The following is a 19,920-nucleotide window of genomic DNA, read 5'->3' as shown; positions in this document are numbered from 1 at the left end:
TGACTGTCAAAGATGTTTAAATGACAGCCGGGATCCAGCAGTTTATAGTGCCTTACGAAACACGGAAGAACTCGTCATGACCCAATGGTCACCCATCCACTGACCGACCGTGCCAAGCTTTGCTTAACCTCATGATTTACCAATTGCATTGACTTAGCCACGAGCTCTTCAAATGGATAGTTCCAAATTCTTCATCTTTTCATCATGTCCCTTTAACTATACTTCTGTCGCCAATCTGTACAGTGGCAAAAACTAATGTATTCTTTTAATCGTTTGTGAATTATTGAGTAAGGGGCTGAGAAAAATATGGCTATCTCTCTCCTTCTAAGAGACAGCTGATTAAATACTAAGATAACAATTCTATTATGTATTTATGTCGTGTCTTCTAGGACAAATACAATAATTAGTTGAGATTAAAGAACTTTAAATAGCTCTCAAGCACTGGCAGGGACCTTGTATATTGGGTATCGTGAAAATGATTTAAGTATTTTAACCCTTAATTTGGCAAGCATAATCTTTATCAAATTTTATAAAAAAAATACTGTAGTCTAATTATTTGAGGTATAAGGAAATAGAGAAAAATATTCAAAAAAATTTTTTTTCAGTAATTGCGCTGAAATAATATGTATCTTATTTTACACATTGCCAAATACGGAGGAAGGTATAGTTTTTCGATAGTGTATCCAAAAGGATACATTACCAAATCGGGGTTATAAAATAAAATAGTTAATTGGTAAGAAAATTTATTTTTTTACATGAAAATCGTAAAAACAGTTCCGTTGTTTAGTTAGACATAATCTCACATTATATTTTATCCGAATCCAGTGAAGGTGTTGAGGAACTACTATAAGAATCATGTTGTATTCCATAAACTGGCAATGTTGTGTCACTGGCTGTGTTATCTTCCTCATTGTCTGTTGTGTCACTGTCGTCCGATCGTGCATTTCCTGCAGGAATCAACGCTAGAATGCACTTTGATCTTGCTCGTTTTAATACCTACGAACAAAAAAATTGCACATGCAACCAAACCAAACCCAAGCAAACTGAACACTGAACTGTTTATATGAAATTATGTCAAAAATTATGCAAAAAAAAAATCTAAATAAAAATTAATTTTATCCTACGGAACCTTACATGCTGTAGGGTCTCACATGCGTGTAGTTAATATTTTTTTATATAAAAATTACTAGAATTTTAACGTGCGATAATAGGTTAACTTTTGGCAATGTGTCTTTAAAGATACAATGTTGTATAGTCGACATTTGAGCAAAGTATCTTTAAAGATACATTGAGGTTTGACACCTTGTCATGGCTCGATAAATACATTTCTATGCCATTATTTCAGCTAAATCGTTAGTATATTACGTTACACACATAAAATAGTAAGAACCTGACATCATCACATATAAAAAATAATAAAAATCAATAAAACTTACAGCTTTGTTGTTCTTCGCGACCGTCATTTTTTCAGGTTGACGTAAATCGGGATGTCCAGTTGTTGAAAATGCAATAGACTTACTTTTCCTAGTGATGTCATGAGTCAAACTTTATAATTAAATCGATCGATTCAAAAAAACACAATTATTTAATGTTACAGATTTTTTTAAAGTTGTTGTATCTTTAAAGATACATTTCCAAATTAAGGGTTAAATGTGTTGTCCAAACGTGAAGACGGATTACTCAAGTGTTTTAAAAAGATTGTCAAAATGTGTGAACGCTTTGTTAACATATATAATATATATGATTGAAATTAATTCTAAGGGTGCGTCTACACGGTGCATGTAGCTGGAGCAAGTTAACATGCGCAAGTGACAAGTGCACGCGGGTGGGTATTTTGCTTTGGTACATGCGCGAGTCGCTGGACCCGCACGTTTTTAAATGCATGTAACCTGCGCATGTGTCTCAACTTGCGCAAGCTACTTGCACCTTGTAGGTGCACCCTAATGCTAACTTCAGATAGGCGAAGTTACTTTGTATCTACTTAGTTAAACTGAACGCCGGAAACGCGGAATTCACACGGAGTATAATTGATTTTCTATTGTGTTAGAAGTCTATGTAAGTACATATAAATGAGCGTTTAATTCCCTTTTGTCGTGAAGAGCTCGTGGCAAAGTCAAAGCCACATCTCGCTCGATCATGTGAGCATCTTTAGAAGTTTAGCAGAAGCCAGAAAGTCTGACAACCAGTCTAGACTTGCTTAACATAATTACCTGGGCAACCCAATATCCCTTGATAGGACTGGTTGTCAGACTGTAAGACTTACTGGCTTCTGAGTGCCCGTAACGGCTGCCAAAGATGCTCAAAAGACAGAGCCCACAGTTTATGCCCGTGCCCTATGAAACACAGTCTTTGGTGTCCAAGATATACATAGAAAGTACATACAAACTAAGAAAATTTCCATTTGTTCTTGCCAGACTTGGAATGGGACCCACACTCATTCTTGAGAAGTTGATTCTTTCCCCATTAGTCCACCACGACTTCCATATTATAGAAGGAATTCCTTATAAATATAGGTACAATGCAATAATACATGACCTACCCACAAAATGTTTTATACAGATTTACAACATTGCTAAAATGTATAGTTACACCACATAAACTATAGACTTGGATTCGGACTAGTAATTATTGTAAAAAGGTTAAGTTTTTATTGTCAACCTTCAAGTTGGTGATAAAAAAAAATGAATCCAATATGGCGACGTTTATCCTTGTAAATGAGGTTATGCAGTCGAATTTCAGTTTCATTAAAAAAATATAAGTTCTTAGAAGAAAAATATAATGAAAATTATAAGAAAAATATTCTTTCTTATTGGTTTCAGTTGTTCATAGAAAAATAACTGGTTTTTGATGTGATGTGAAACTAAACCAATTAAAGTCTTTTCAGATTCATAAAATAAAGATTTATCTAATGAAAAATATTACATGCTCGACGACCCTAGAAAAAATTAAAAACACATATTTTATATTTATTTTTTACCTTAAAAATTTTTATCTTTACATTTAGATCACGTTTTCATTAAGGAAAAAAAATCAGGTCAATACTACAATTTTCAATGCCGAATTTGCAGACAACAAAAAAAAACACCAAACCTAAACCAATTTCACACTCTATCGGTACCTGCTCAGCCGTTTTACAGATACAAGGGTACAGACGAACAAACAGATTGCACAAAAAAGTTTTTATAGAATATTGCGATATTTAAGTTATTGTAAAAATGTGCAAAGTCTATAGTTTTGGTGATTGTTAATAATAATTGAAGGTTGGTCAATGCCAAGGTTACTCGTTGATGCGGGTTTGAACCTGGGTAGGTAACAATTTGTATTGTTATGTTAGTAGCATTTGTACTAATATTGTGAAACTGAAGAGTTGGTTTAAACGCGCTAATTTCAGGGATTACTGGCCCAATTTGAAAAAATATTACGCCTATTCGTTTTACAGACAACTGGGATTCCATTAGTCCATTAATTAGGCTTATGCATATAAGTAGTAAATATTTCGACAACGGTTACACCTACGTCCTGTGGGAACTACCAACTCTGCCCAGCTGGATATAGAAGTAGCCTACAGCCTTCCTCGATAAATGATATAGATGTAATAAATGTCGGGACACGGTTTTCACACACGGTCGGTTAGCCCCATGGTAAGTTATTAATTAACTCGTGTTGTGGGTGCTAACACAACTGATAAATTACATATAGCTACATATATGACATATTTTAACATTCAACCACCACCGCTAACAAGCATGCTCTCACACGGGCTGCGGCCTCCTCTCACACGGAGAAGGATTGAGCGTTAATCACCACGCTTGCTCAATGCGGGTTGCTGATTTCAGGCTATATAGTCCAGGTTTCCTCAAGATGTTTTCCTTCACCTTTTTATCAGCCATTGGTGTCCAAAATATACTTAAAAAGTACATATACAAACTTAGAAAAGTTGCATTGGTACTTGCCTGACCTGGAATCGAACCCACACCCTCATACTAGAGAGGTTGGTTCTTTACCCACTAGACCACCACGACTTTAGTTACCACTCGACTTCGGCTCTCGCTGAAAATCAGCGCTGAGGCTTTTGTCCCGTATAGGGTCTCAGCATTATGCTGAGCGAGGGCCGTTTCACTCGGGTGTGACGCATATTTCCCGCTATGTACCTTCTCGTGTCGTGTCTCTTGTTGTAATTTCCGTATATTATAAGGTACTCTGTGTTGTAATTCGTATTTTTTTGTTGTTGTTTTGTTTTGTATTTTTCTCTTTTTTCCTTGTGTCACTCGCATGAATAAAACGTTTTGCTTTCTTTCTCTCACTATTACCTACACTGAAATATTTTTTCAAATCGACTTAATAGTTCCTGAGACTATCACATTCAAGCAAACAAATTCTTCTATACATATATTTACAGGTATGAATTACCACACGAAATATAATGATTCACAACGATTTGATTATCATAATTATAAGGGTGAATAGTTTTTCGTATCAATAAAGGGGGTTTCTATGGCAGTGGTTAACCGTGAAATTATTGACAAACTTATTTTGTTTTTTTTTTTCATATTGTTTCTCATGCCTGTTGTTTGCGTCGTGAGGGAACGACTTACGACGATGAAGCTTCTTAATCAATGTTCGCAATGAGCCTCGAACTCCGAATACTTATTTATTTTCATTTAATTGACCCCCAAAACACCCCCAGAAAAAATAAGTGAAAAATAAGAAAATTCTAAAATGAATTCTAAATTTTCCTCTTTGATCTTAACTTTACCTCAAAGAGCTACTCTAAAAGGTTTTGTTCCAAAAACTCGCTGTCAGCTAACAATGTGAAAAAATGCTAAGTATAAAAATACTTCATTAAATTATTCTGAATGAAACAATAATCATGAAAGGAGCTCCTTAGAAAGTCCTTAAATTACAAATTTAGACAGTCCTGATCTCCTCTGGCGGCACAAAGTGTAGCTGTATCTTCAAAAACGCTTATGCAGTATAACATGTTCATGTGTATATGTAGGTAAATACTTCTTGCCTTGGATGCCATTATTTATTTCAAATCTTGATCATCAAAATCAGACCCTGGCTGAAGGTCTTATATTCTAGGATCCGCAGGGAAAGACCGGTTAAGCAGTACACATAGGCTAGGCCTAGGCTGAACTGCGAGGAAAAAAAAATCCGCTAAGAGTTAGTTTGAGCTCATAAATCAGTATGAAGATGAATGGTTGTACGTAATTACAAATACATATCAGGTATTTAGCCGGTATTAGACCGACTGAAAAGATTGCAATCAAGATTTTGTTTTTTCTGTGGGTTAGATAAACTCTCTCCAAAGAATCGCGAAGTAAACAAAATTGTCCTTCATTTCTCTGCACATACAATTGTGTAGTTTTGTGTATAACTACAGTTATTAATAAGCAGTTTATGTATATGCTTCCGTGTGTACTCGGGGAATCAAGACACGCTAGTCGAAATTTATAATGCTGTGATGTCATTACTTTATATAGGGGGTGGAGATATAGATAATTTCATTTCGTTCCTCAAAAGAATTTCATTATTAGAAAAAAAATCTACTGAACCGTTGGTTCATAATCGTGACTGGCTTGTACGGGATCCTCTGTTTGATTCCTGGGTCGAGCTTTCCGTGGTCGGGCCGATATCGCTTTGTAGGTTGTAAAATCTTTGGGAGAGCCTCGGCTCTGGGAGAGCACGTAAAGCGTCCCCGAATGCTACTCAGTAGCAGTCGTTGTTACATACCCACGTCAGAGGCCGTCAGGCGGATTTGAGAAAACTCTGACTCTAGGGCTTGTTAGGTGATTAAAACTGCAGCTTACTGGCTAAGAAAGAAGACTGAGAGTCAGTATTTCAATAACAAGAAAGTTTAAACCATTTCTCAGTTACAAAATTAGCCTTAGCGTTTTAAATGGGGCATAACAGTATTCATATAAAACGCACATTTTAGACCTGTCTGTTTGTATACAAAGATAGCAGTTCTCCTTGACATTTTAGTTACAATCGACAGAAAGTCACTACTTGTGTTAGTTGGCTATTAGAGAGGTATAGTTTAGCAAGGATTTAATTTGTAGAGATCATTTAGATTAATACACCTGAACTGATATTATAAATAGCAAACATTTTGTTTGTTTGCTTGTTCGTTTGTGCCCTAAAGGCTCCGGAACTGCTGATACGAGTAACATAGGCTATAGTAGTTTCCACGAGACCCTAGTGAAACCGCTAGAAAACAGCTACTTTATAATAATCCGATATCCCTTGGCAAGTCTTTCTGGCTACTGACTACCCGTAACGACTGCTAAAGATGTTCAAACAACAACCGGGACCCAATAATTTATCGTGCCTTCCGAAACACGGACGAACTCGTCATGACAAGATGGTCACCCAACAAGCATTGCTTAACCTTATGATCAACGTGTGGCTGTTACTTAGCCGGGAGCTGCTTTACCAAGTATCATCATCTCCCGAGCCTTTTCCTAACTATATTAGGGTCGGCTTCCAGTCTAACCAGATGCTGAGTGCTTTACAAGGAGCGACTGCCTATCTGACCTCCTCAACCCAGTTACCCGGGAAACCCAATACCCCTTGGTGTGACTGGTTATCAGACTTACTAGCTTCTGACTACCGAACGACTGCCAAAGATCTTAAATGACAGCCGGGGCCTACAGTAATGTGCCATCCGAAACCTTTACGAAGCAACTGAGCCATTAATTGATCGTTAATAGTAGAGAGCCGGAACTTTTTATTGAAAAAAAAAAACAAATAATCATATTTCAAAAGTTTCTTAATTTTTCACCCTGTATAAAACTGTTTTGGTTTGACGATACGTCAATTTTTGACGTTACAAACTACAGACGCATCGGCACGCATTCCTAATTTAAAATCCTCACCTCCTATTGGTCGAAACTTGATATAGAAGAGGGGGTTAAGCCCCGCCCAACAATGAAACCAAAGTTTTCCACCAATATTTGGTCGATGGTGAGGTAGTCAAATACCTTGAAATTTAACGATTTTACCCGATTATTGCCGAAGTTTGCCGATGTAAAGATCAAGTACAAAGGCAAAGATACCTTTTGATGCTTGTTTTATGTATTTAGAGCAGAGAACTGAAGAAAATCTTATTTATACAAGATTGACGAAATTCAACTTTAAAATAGACCTTTCCTAATATACATTACTAACCTTTACCCACTTATCTTTGCGATTCTACATGATCTTCGCATGATGTTACTGTATGTATCAATACACACTATAATACCATATTATTTTTAAAAAGAGTAACCATGGAGTTTCTTGCCCGTTCTTCTCCACAGAAAGCTACTTTTTTAATGGGCAACTTGAATCAAACTTAGTTATATTTTTGACGTTCATAAGTGCTTGTAAAGGCCTAAATGAAATAAATGATTTGTCTTTGTCTTTCACCCGCGTCCCGAAAGAACAATTTTCCGCATTTATCTGTCCAAAGAACTCAAAAACAATTCACAGATTTTCATGTGGTTTACACTCATTATATTATCATTCTCGGAGCCTTTTTCCCAACTATGTTGGAGTCGGCTTCCAGTCTAACCGGATGTAGCTGAGTACCAGTGCTTTACAAGGAGCGACTGCCCTATCTGACGCCCTCAACCCAGTTACCCGGGCAAACCAATACCCCTTGGTAAGACTGGTGTCAGACTTACTACTTCTAACAATGTGGTTTACAATAATAAAATAGAATATAAGAATGTTCTAATTAATATGAGGATCACATAAGCAAATCAACTGCTTTAGAATAGATCGTTTAGTGAAAGTCTCTTCCATACACGACAATTCACTTTCGCCCTGCGCATATGGTTACATAGTTAAATCCCGCGGTTTTACCCGTGGAAACTACTGCCCGTACCGGGATAAAATATAGCCTATGTTACACGGGAAGAGTGTAGCTTTCTAACAGTGAAAGAATTTTTCAAATCGGTTCAGTAGATTTGGAGCTTTTTAGGTACAAAAAAATATGTTTCTTCTTTCTTATTTTAGTATACATTTAGGCCCAGACTCTACCAAAGCGGAGTAGAGCAGTTTTGAAACAACTAACAGTATTTCTCTGCTCAGGGATACCTACTACTGGGTGGAGGTGGAGACGAGATGTTTGAATAAACGAAATTCTATCAGTTGTTTAAAAACTTCTCCAGTTCGAGTTTGAGCGTATGAGGCCGACAGAAATCTAAAGATTTCTTTGTCGCACTCGTTTAGTTTTAAAAGGTCAATGAGAATTTGGATGGGTGGCCATTATCAAAACTAAGTCGTGGCGATTTGAGATAGGCAATTACTCCTTGTATGACAATGGTATTCAGTCTGATACTGATGGTTTTAATGTGCGCAATCCATGCGAACCGATCGATCTATTGGCCGACTAATAGTCTGCATCTCAAAACGTGCTGCAAACTTAGGCATGTAAAAAGGGAAATAACTCTAAAACTTCTCCTTATTGGATACATAGATTTCTATCCAAGACGTCTATTTCATCGGCATACATTTATCGCATCAACGAAACGATTTTGGAAGACGTCAACTCCTTTTGGATTGATGGACACATCGTCAATGGCTGCCATAAGTCTTAAAAATACTATGCCATACAATACCATGAAAGCCGCATCAAAATCAGTTTACCAAGCGTGTGATAATCGCGCATAAACTACAGGTACCCTACAGGTCAAACTGACAACCTTCAACTTACGTTACCTATGTTTAGATAAGTAAGATTAACTATGTTTGACTTTGAGAACCTCGTTTTTTCATGTCGGTTAAAAATCAAACCTTCTAAATCTACGAAACAAAACATGTAAGTAGGTACTCTATAATGTCATGGGCAGAAAGCATTCTGCTTTGTATTTGTATTGATCAAGCTACTCGTTACTAGGTAACGTTCGTGTTTCCAATGCCGTGGTGGGTATCTGAAACATCGTTGGTTTATACAAGTTGCTGAAAATTTTGGGAGGTCTACTATGATGTGTAGAAAGTAGGGGATAGTTGGTAAAATATGGCTAAAAGGACAGATTTGTTTGAGGAAGGATTAACGTTTATTAAGGCACAAAACATCTTTTTGGGAAGTCCGTTAAAAATAGAGACAGTAGCATGCATATATACGTGACTAGCTGTTTCTTGAATTTTCACCAGAGCATAGTGGATACTACTTTATGTACCCGGATAACATATAGCCTATGTCAGCCGGGGATAGTGTATGTAGCTTCCCAACAGTGAAAGAATTTTTCATATCGTTTCAATGGTTTCAGAGACTTCTGGATAAAAACAAACGCAAAATCTTCTTTACCTAAAACAGTTAATGTCATCAATTTTGATCAAATCGTCATCATCCTCCTGTCCTTATCCCAATTTTATTTGTGGTCGGCGCAGCATGTTTTCTCCTTCCATACTCTTCTATCTGTCGTCATTTCACAAATCATCATCATCCTCCGAGCCTTTTTCCCAATTATGTTGGGGTCGGCTTCCAGTCTAACCGGATTCAGCTGAGTACCAGTGCTTTACAAGGAGCGACTGCTCTATCTGACCTCCTCAACCCAGTTACCCGGGCAACCCGATACCCCTTGGTTAGACTGGTGTCAGACTTACTGGCTTCTGACTACCCGTAACGTCATCTCACAAGTAACATTCAATAATTCTGACCACATAGTATACCCCCTTAACTAAAAATGACTGATTGTTATCAAGAATTGAATCAAACAATTTTGACCTTAAAATTCGTCTTTTCGTTGACAATTTGTAAATTAGCTTTGGAAATCATATTTAACCGTAAAATATAATGGCTGATATTTTTTTGGGAAATGAAAAAAATATGCAAATTAGTTGGTAAATGGTTTATTATTAGTAGTCCCATTATTTAAGGATATTAGATAAGAAATAATTACTTTGTCATCATCAGCCTTTTTTATTGCCCCACTGCAAGGCTGCGGCCTCTTCTCATACAGAGAAGGAATGAGCATTAATCACCACGCATGCTCAAGGCGGATTGGTGATTTCAGACTTTTAAGTCCTGGTTTCATGGGTGTGATGTGGAGGAATGAAAGTCATGTTATGAGGAAGGTGATGAGTATGAACGTGGACGGATATATATAGTGGAAGAGGACCAAAGAAACGATGGATGGATTGTGTGAAAGTCGTTATGGCTAGAAAGAATGTTACTTATGAGATGAAGGCAGATAGAAGAGTATGGAAGGAGAGAATATGCTGTGCCGACAACAAATAAAATTGGAGTATGGGCAGTAGGATGATCATCATCATCCATCGAGCCTTTTTCCCAACTATGTTGGGGTCGGCTTCTAGTCTAACCGGATTCAGCTGAGTACCAGTGCTTTACAAGGAGCGACTGCCCTATCTGACCTCCTCAACCCAGTTACCCGGCTAACCCGATACCCCTTGGTCAGACTGGCAGTAGGATGATCATCATCCTCCGAGCCTTTTCCCAATCACGTTGGGGTCGGCTTCCAGTCTAACCGGATTCAGCTGAGTACCAGTGCTTTACAAGAAGCGACTACTTTGCAGTAGGATGATGATATGTTTTAATTGGAATTCAATTCGTGGTAGCCTTTATAACAACGAATATCTATGTAATTCTTTGGCACGCTTAACAAGCTTGAGTGTTTAAAGATTTTCAGCATATCAAGTATCATTGTTGAATGAAATGGTTTATAAAATATACGTGTTTAGGTAAATTACGAAGAACGCACCCAATCGTAACAGGCGTTGTTTTTAAATAATTATCTTTTTTAATATCAACAACAGATCGTGACTAAGTTAACAGGTTAACCAAAGATAGAAAATTTCTACATATATTTAGGTGTAGCTTTGCCTAATGCGATCCATCAGTGAAAACCTATGTCATAGTATGTTCTTTTGTTTTTCAAAAAGTGAATCGTGCTTTTGAATTACAAAGGAAGTGTGAGTCCCAGCTGTTATTTAAACATCTTAGGCAGTCGTTACGGTTAGTCAGAAGCCAGAAAGTCCTACAACTAGTCTTACCATAGGTTATCGCCGTTATCGGGTTGCCTGAGTAACTGGGTTGAGATGGTTAGGTAGGCAGTCGCGCCTTGTAAAACACTGGTACTCAGCAGCATCCAGTAAGACCAACATATGTACCTAGTTGGGAAAAGGCTAGGCAGAAAATAAGCTCTGCGTTAACTGTGGTTAAATAGGTTATAACTAATGTTTATCTGTCACTAGACTATTCATGATCCTTCATAGCTAGACCATTGAAAACAAACTACCACCTCCAATTTCTCCCAAACCCCTTGGACACGTCTTCCCGTAGCCTGATGGTCATAAAAAGTACATACTTAACCTTAAATTTTCTCCCAAATCTTATTAATAGAAACAGGTTTTTTTTTCTTAGGTTTATAGTTATCGGCACGAATCTTGAGCTATGACCTACATCTGCGCAGAAGTAATTTATTGGGTCCCTTTTGTGGTATGAAGTGAGGCGCGGGGGCGGGCTAAAGCGGTGATTGGCCCGCAGTGCATCGCGTCATAGCCCTCACTCGGGATTGGTTCTTTGCTAATAAACAACTTCGGCGCAGATGTAGGTCAGAGCTCAAGATTCGTGCCGATAACTATACGGCTCCCGTCTCACACTTGTCTGTTTTTCTAACCATGCAGGGGTGTCAAACAATAAACTTAATTATGTGTTAGCCGATAGGTCAGTCGCACGGCCCCGTTTAATGCGTACATCCGTTCATAATCGGTGACACCCCTGGTGTGTGATAGGGGCAAATATTGTGTGTAGGGCTGACCGTGAAATCTGGGAAAATATTTTCGTAAAATTAGGTAAATGATTTTTGGGTTCCGTACCCAAGGGGTAAAACGGGACCATATTTCGCTCCTCTGTCTAAAACTAGAATTAAATAAATATTTAGGGGGCTCCCATGCAGAAAACGTGATGTTTTTGTCTGTTTTATAAATAATGGAACGGAACCTTTCGTGCGCGAGTCCGACTCGCACTTGGCCGGTTTTTTGTTTTTACTTGTAATCTATCCTATTGGTGTTAGAGCCAGCCTCCGTTGTTTTACCATAAATAAGTAACTTACTAATAGTATAAAGTAAAACTGCACAGTTTGTTTAAACACGCTTATCTCAGGAACTACTACAGGAGTGATTCGAAAAATCTAAATATTTCAGTAATAGATCGCTTATTTATCAAGGAAGGCCAAAGACTACATTTGTACTGGGTGCTACTCGGGACACGGTTGAAACCACGAGCAACAGCTAGTCTCGAAATAAAAACAAATATTTGATGTCCAAAAGGACCTGTTTTAAACCGCCATCTTGCAGTAATTGTTGACAAACAATTCCAACCTTATTACCTAATTCCAAATAATCCATGATCACATTTACCTATAAACTGAAGTAATTACTTTTAATAGAAAACCATGAATACCGTTTTCCCACGGCAGCCATTGCATTCACAATGGGGAATAGAATATGACATTTTAGATAGACAAGCGTTGAGCTTGACGTATAATATGGGTAATTTTTGTTGGGGGTGTTTACAGGTGATTTGGTGATTTTCATTTTAAGTTCATCATAAGCCTTTTAGGCTTCTGAAGTCCTGCAGAGAAAAAATTTACGCCAAAATCACCAGGCTTGCTTGAGACCAGTAGGCGATTTGAGACACTAAGGAGAAAACCAAAGCTTTTGCTAAGGATGCCCTTATGTGTGTTTTTGTTGGGCTTTAACGCCAAAACTACTGAAGCGATTTCAATGAAATTAGGTACACCGATAGTTTAGAGCCTGAGAAAGGACATAAGGAAAGTGGTTTTCCCGGGATGTGGGTGAAACTACACGAGAAACAGCTAGTATATAGTTATTTTTTTTTTCAGAATTGAAAATAAGCTTAACATAAAGTTTTTTTTTTATTATTATTTTCCAATTTACAAAGGCCAGCTGTCTTCACCCATCATTGATTTCACCAGCACCTGATATGACCCTAATTTTATAGCACATGTGCAGTGCCGCTCCATTGACTCGAACCCGTACTATACCGGTCAGCAGCTCATGTTCACTGAGCACCTGTGATATGCTCTGGTGGTCATAGAAGATTATGGTGAAATCATCTCATCATCCTCCTGCGGTTGTCCACATTATATTTTTGGAGGATGCAGCATATTTTCTTCTTCCATAGATAAGACACGTCCTCCCCCAACAAACATTATGGCTGCAAATACAGCTTACTTTAGAACCTAAAGTGTTATGAAGGTAGAATAGTAGCTGCAATTATAGATTGAGACGACAAAAGAGTGTTAGTAATAAAATATAACACTTATAGTGACAGTGAAGCAATTATAAGAGCAATGTATGGAGGTTAAACGCGTAGAGCAGCGATTACTATCCCTACAATACAGACCAAAGCTTCTGTGTTATAGCTTTGAGCGAATTTTACGACTATAAGATCCATATAAGAAATTAACATTTACTATTAACTTCTAAAGTTCTAAGCAAGCTGCTACAAACTCTTTCGGAGCGCTGATAGTTGCTCAAAAGGAGCAATTAACGTTACTTGCTCTACAATGGTGTTCATTAACACTTTTACAACACCAAACTCCTAAAGGGATACAAAACTCCCTTGTATGATTTAGGGCTGAATAGTAGGGATATTTCTCCCTATTAATAGAACTTATAGTGTCAAGTATAGTCTCTATATTACTTAAGGTTTAATTATTGAGTTCGTTACTACTTTAGTACCTCTAATTGGTCACGTGGCGCACGAACAAAAAAATGGCGTCACAACATAGTTCCTCTCAAAAGCGTTTTAAAACTTGGAAAGTTCAAAGTAGAACCGGTGGAAATAGACGGAAAATCTTGAAAGATTATCGTAATATTTTAAACTACAACGTTGCAGATGCAAACTTATCACAAGATAACCTGAATGAAAATGGAAGCATCACTAGACGTGGTCAAGTGGGAGACTTACTTGATGAGGGTTCCGCATGTAATGGAAGTGATATCGCAACTGCAAGTTTTGATATTTCCGAAGAGGACCGATGTTATTACTCATTGAGTAGTGATGATGAGGATAATCCGAGTGAATATATTAAGAATTTTCAATTTAGTGAAAAATTGAGGGCATGGTCCATTGAGAAAAATATTACACAAACTGCTATAAAAGATTTGCTGTTAATCTTAAATGACAGATTTGGCATGATTCTACCAAAAGATCCTCGAACTCTTTTACAAACACCAAAAAATATTTTAATAAAAAAACTAGATGACGATGGCGAATATTGGCATAATGGAATTTCTGAACCTTTGAAATGTATTTTAAGGAAGTTTAGTAATTTACCCAATACAATTTACTTGAATTTTAATATTGATGGATTGCCAATCCACAACAGTTCTAAAAAAGAATTTTGGCCAATATTAGCAAACATTCATCAAGTCGACGCAAATCCTTTTGTGATTGGCGTGTATTTTGGTATCGGAAAACCAAAAAGTTTAAAACTTTATTTAGAAGATTTTGTAAATGAGACTAAATGTATTTTACAAGAAGGCATCCAAATAGAAGACAAGAAAATTTCTGTGAAAATCAGATGCTTCATCTGTGATTCTCCAGCGCGAGCTTTCATTAAAGGTTTGTACCTACATAATACGAATCGGTAAGTTTAGTCGGCAAATAATTACAGTAACAGGGCTCAAATCGGTAAGTCTATAATTGTTTATATATTTATATGAGATGTTATGTAACAATTTATTTAATGAGTCAATAAGTAATAGGTTAAATCAGTCTCTACCGGTTTCAAAAGCTTAATTCTTTGGCCGACTATTAAATGCAAATACAAAGCAATGCAAAACACAAAATATACGTTTTCTCATGTTTCAGGTGTCTGCAACTTTAATGGAATGCATGGTTGTTTGAAATGCACAACTGTGGGCGAATACTCTCACCGTTCACATACAGTGTTTTTTTCTTCGCGAAAGTTTCCTGATAGAAATAATGAAGATTTTAGAGCTAAGAAATATGGAGCTCATCACAAAGCAGATTCCCCACTATTAGAATTACCAATCGACATGGTTCAAGATATTCCTGTAGGAGATTCACTACATTTGATTGATCTAGGAATCATGAAACGGCTATTAGTGGGATGGCGTAATGGAAACTTTGGGATTTATACTACAAAATGGTGTGCAAGGGATATCACTAAAGTAAACGAATTCTTGATGAAAAGTAGAATGCCTTCCGAAATACACCGGTCAATCCGCTCACTTGATTGCCTTGCGCACTGGAAAGGATCAGAATTCAGGACTTTTTTACATTATTTGAGCATAATCGTACTTATTGATGTCCTTCATGAAGATGTGTACCAACATTTTCTAATGTTTTTCTGTGCGGCAACTATATGTTCAGTTAGTAGATATAGCACTTATTTACCAATAGCTAGAGAGCTGTTTCAAAGTTTTGTGGACCAGTTTAAATTTTTTTATGGGAGAGACTATGCGACCAGCAATGTTCACAATTTGATGCACGTAGTAGATGAAGTGGAAAAATTTGGGCCCCTGCTAACTTTTAACGCTTATCCATTCGAAAATAAATTATACACAATTAAAAATATGCTCAGGCAGGGCAATAAACCTCTGATACAGCTAGCGAAAAGAATCTCCGAGAAAAGTATGGTTGATTCTCCTAATTTACATAAAAGATCTGAGCATACTGAGCCTTTTGTATCTGAGAGTCAATATCGTACAACGCTTCATTTTAATACTTATGTATTATCATCTAAACTTCAGGACAGATACTGCATGACGAATGACAGCGACATTGTGGAAATAAAAGAGATTAAGCAATTACATGAATCTAATGTTGTGCATATTCATGGCTATAGATTAAGGAACAAACGTGACATATTTCAACGTCCTATTAAATCATCATATTTGAATATGTTTGTAGTTGCAAAAGACACTGAAAATCGAGATGAAATTGTGATATCACCAGGAGATGTCCAGTTTAAACTTGTGTGTATTGAGCTTGAAAATTCTCTTTACTTCTTTCCTTTACTTCACACTGTGTAACATTTTGAATTAAACGCAATTAATGTATGTATTTTTTTTTATTTCTCGTGCAAAATCAACCTCTTAATCTAAACTAAAATTAAGATCAGAAATTGTTTACGTTATTAAATAACAATTACAATCATTAAATGCGAATCAGGTACTTTTTTACTGGAATAGTGACATGTAGCATAGCGTATTTATTCGTATGATTAGTTCCTGTAATAAAACATTTGCATTATAATTAAAGTAGGCACTTTTACCTCCTAAAAATATAAATGAATTAAAAATGAATTAAATTAGCATAGGGACTCTTCTTCGACTTCGATTGAATCGTCACCTGGGGCTAGTACTATGGAATCATTTTTGATTCCAGGTATATGTCTGGGTTGATTTTCAACATTATTTTCAGCAGTTGCCACGAATGCTACATAATTGTTGTTTTCCGTCTCGTTTGCGTCTTGTTCAATATTTCCGGCACTATTTTCATTATTATAAGGCTCTGAGCTACTTTTATTATTTTCAATTTTGGCTCGTTTTCGTGCAGTAGATGACCTTTCTTGTTTAGCATTTTTTCTTTTGTTGGCATTCTTCAAAATGCTTTTGAAAAAAAGCTCATTTTTTTGTAATGTAAAAGTCTGGTCCCAACTGAAAATCATCTCCCAAAAAAACGAAACAACATTTTTATAGCACTTTAAACTAATTTTAACGCCATCAGAACGACTACTGCCACTCCAAGAGCACTGACACAAAAAATCACGCGAAAACATGATATCTATAAGTCTGTAGGCACAATTAATTCCTTTTCCACCGGAACAAATAACCGAAAAAGTTTGTTTCAGTTGTTTTCTAGCAGTTTTATCAGAAAGTAAATCATTGATTTTGTTCAAATCTTCAACAGTTGTAATTGAGAGAAACTGAATCGCAAGTTCTCAACTTGGTTTTTAGACGTACCCAAGGGAACAACATCCTCTTCATTGCAATTACCGAGTTGTAATTGCATATTATCAACTTGGACAGAAATGCAAGCCATCTTGTGCATAATTTTTTTTTGATTTTCCAATATTGAATCCATCTTTTGTCGTGGTTTTCCAATACGTCTAATATTTTCTTTAAATCACTATTTTCTTGTGATTTGTCTATAAAGTGATCTTGGTTTTCAGCAAGCACACAATAGGTATTTGGAGGTATACCCAGTATTTGGTTATCTGAAGTCAAAATGATTTGAGATGAAGACTCGCTGGACTCATTGGGTACAGAAATCACGGGTGAATTGTATTGGTTATACTGAAAAAAAAAACACAAAAGGTGGGTTGTGTATCGTAAAAAAATCTCAGTCTCTGCATTGTAAAAAAGTTTTTTTATGCAATCATCTATACTTATTACTTATAATATTATAAAGAGGAAAACTTTGTTTGTTTGCTTGTTTGGTAGTAATGAATAGGTAGGCTCAAAAACTACTGGACCGATTTTAAAAATTCTTTCACCATTCGAAAGCTATATTATCCACAAGCAACATAGGCTATATTTTATCCCGGTATGGGCAGTAGTTCCCACGGGACGCGGGTGAAACCGCGGGAAAACGGCTAGTTACTTATAAAACGTTGACCATGTTTTCATCTATAAGTATAAAGAGAAAAGAATCTATTCAGATCGCATACCTCGTAAAGCGTTTTGAAACAAAAACTCAATATCTATTTATCAAATGAAAGGATCTTGATTTCCTGAAAGTAATAATACATACCACTTGTTGTTGGTCGGATGTTGTAAATTTAGAGGAAGACGCGTTGGGCTCATTGGGTACAGAAATCATGAGTGGTTCGTATTGGTTGGTAGTCTGAAAAAAAAAGCAAAAGCACTCTTTGTATTGCAAAAAATGTCATTGCCTATTCGCAAGCAATTACGGTTGGGTTTCTGCCGGAAATACCCAAGGTCGGGTATTTTCCTGAATAATACCCGAGCTTGTAAAATAAATTACATGACTTAAATATCTTGTGGTACTAATAACACAATTGTATAAAATGTTATTTAAAACGATTTTGTTAAAAGCCCTTACTTGATTTTTACACAAAGTCGTCTGAATTCGAGTTTTATCCCATTTTTATTTTCCGGGAAAATACCCGAGCTCGGGTATTTTTCGAGCAGAAACCCAAACGTAGTTGCAATCCGTTCATTATTTTTGGAACATCTTTTAGAAATTGAAGAAACTGACATAATTACTGACTGACCGGTCAATGCACAGCCAAAACCGAAACAGAAACACACAAAAACACCACATCACGATCGTGCAAATACGCGTGCAAAAGCTAATTTTATAACAAACTTTTTTTAAATTAAAGAAGCTTGAATTGAAAACGGAAAGTAATACATACCAATTGTTCCACAAGTGCATTCAAGTTTACTTCTTGTTTGTTGGATTTTGTCATTTTGTCATTTATTTGCTCTTCATCAGTGTCTGTTACACATAATAAATTCTCGAGTTCTCGTTCAGCGTCCTTATAAGTTGGAATATTGTTTCGTTTTACTCGGCACTTTATTTGTCGCCAATCCGGGTCTGGTAAGTAATCATCGCATTTAACAAGTTTTGAAATGTTTCTTTTAGGCCATTTTACAATGTTATTAGATTCCCATGTAGCAGGAACAATCCAGTGGCTGTATTTTCCCTTCTCTAATGTTCTTACAATTTTGAATGGCATTCTGAAATTGAAATATTATTGTTTAGTTAACAGAATTAAATTAAAAATACAATAACGTCTAAATCGTCTTGCACTCTTATTTATTTTAACAACCTATATGGTAAATAATGCTAATATCTACCTAGTGACACTTTTAAAACGGCGCAATCGAAGTTACCTACGTGAACAAAGGTATAGGCACTACAAAGTTTTCGCGCGGTGTCCAGCGCCAAAAACAACACTCGTCACGATGAACTTAGGTGGAGGGCAGAGACTGAATGGTAGGTATTTATTTATTAGCGCGCGGGCTCTGTGTGCGTTTTGTGTCAGCTAACCGGAACTGTCAACGTGCGTTGCCGTCACTGCGTACGGCGTCTAACTGAGTGTAGACAGCAAGTGCCCTCGCCTCTCCGCCCCACCGCTCACAAGCTCACATACCTAAGGCGCGGCCAAGTTCCGCGCGGACTATAGTCAACCGTAGGCTAGGTAGTGCTTTTGGAAAATAACTACGGATCCCCAAATTCATGCGTCCACCATTTTAGATAATGAAGTTAATTAAAACAGTAAAATATACGAAACGAAAACTTAATACAATGAAGGTATTTATTTTTCTAGCGTCCTAATACCAGGGTCACGACACTTAAGTCAATAGGCAAAGTTTTGTTACATATTTAGTAAAAAAATGTTTTGCTCCATGTGAATCAAAACATTTTTTTAGATAAATACGCAACAAAGTGTGGGCCCTTCAATTATTTGCTAATAATATATACACATATTCACAGTTTACTTACCTTCGCAATGAAAATTCCGCTTCAGCTTCCACTAACAACGATTTAAAATAACACTCAACTCCGCCTTTTTACCAAGCGAATTTTTTGATATATCATTCATTTAACAACGTTATACAAAAACATACCGCATTAGCCGGCTATGAAAGAAAGTAAAAAATTATATCCTTAGACGCTAAAATTTCCTATTCTAGATCTATACTGCAACTCAAGGTGTTACAATTTACCTTATTGCCACCTTCTAACCGCTCAAACAGTAAGTAAGATACATCATAGATCTACTGTGCCCCTTACGGAGTTTATATTCATACATTTGCTCCCTTTATAGCGCTCAAAGCGTCAGTAAGCAGCATGTAGCTCTACCATACCGCTTGAGGAGTCACTAGTCACTTAAATACCACTCTTACAGCGCTACTGTACCTCCACAATTGCTCTAC

General features: G+C 36.7%; 1 protein-coding gene and 1 long non-coding RNA gene across 4 annotated transcripts in view; one reads left to right on the top strand and one right to left on the bottom strand.

The window, feature by feature from the left end:
- LOC110382977 (uncharacterized) overlaps positions 1-19,920 on the top strand; it is a 72,449-nt gene that overhangs the window by 12,306 nt on the left and 40,223 nt on the right. The window lies entirely within an intron of this gene.
- LOC135119096 (uncharacterized) lies at positions 16,936-19,732 on the bottom strand. 3 transcript variants are annotated; one of them, XR_010277983.1, is made up of 4 exons: positions 19,487-19,732; positions 18,393-18,717; positions 17,765-17,857; positions 16,936-17,307 (listed from the first exon to the last, which is right to left on the bottom strand). It is a non-coding gene; the product is annotated as an uncharacterized LOC135119096 (long non-coding RNA). The 3 variants fall into 3 exon arrangements; XR_010277984.1 differs by lacking the exon at positions 19,487-19,732 and adding an exon at positions 18,838-19,224; XR_010277985.1 differs by lacking the exon at positions 19,487-19,732 and adding an exon at positions 18,878-19,224.

This window comes from Helicoverpa armigera, chromosome 29 (assembly GCF_030705265.1).
Source record: "Helicoverpa armigera isolate CAAS_96S chromosome 29, ASM3070526v1, whole genome shotgun sequence".
Taxonomy (NCBI): Eukaryota; Metazoa; Arthropoda; class Insecta; order Lepidoptera; family Noctuidae; genus Helicoverpa; species Helicoverpa armigera.
Note: the sequence above shows the minus strand (reverse complement) of the source record. Positions and strands in the feature narration are given on the sequence as shown.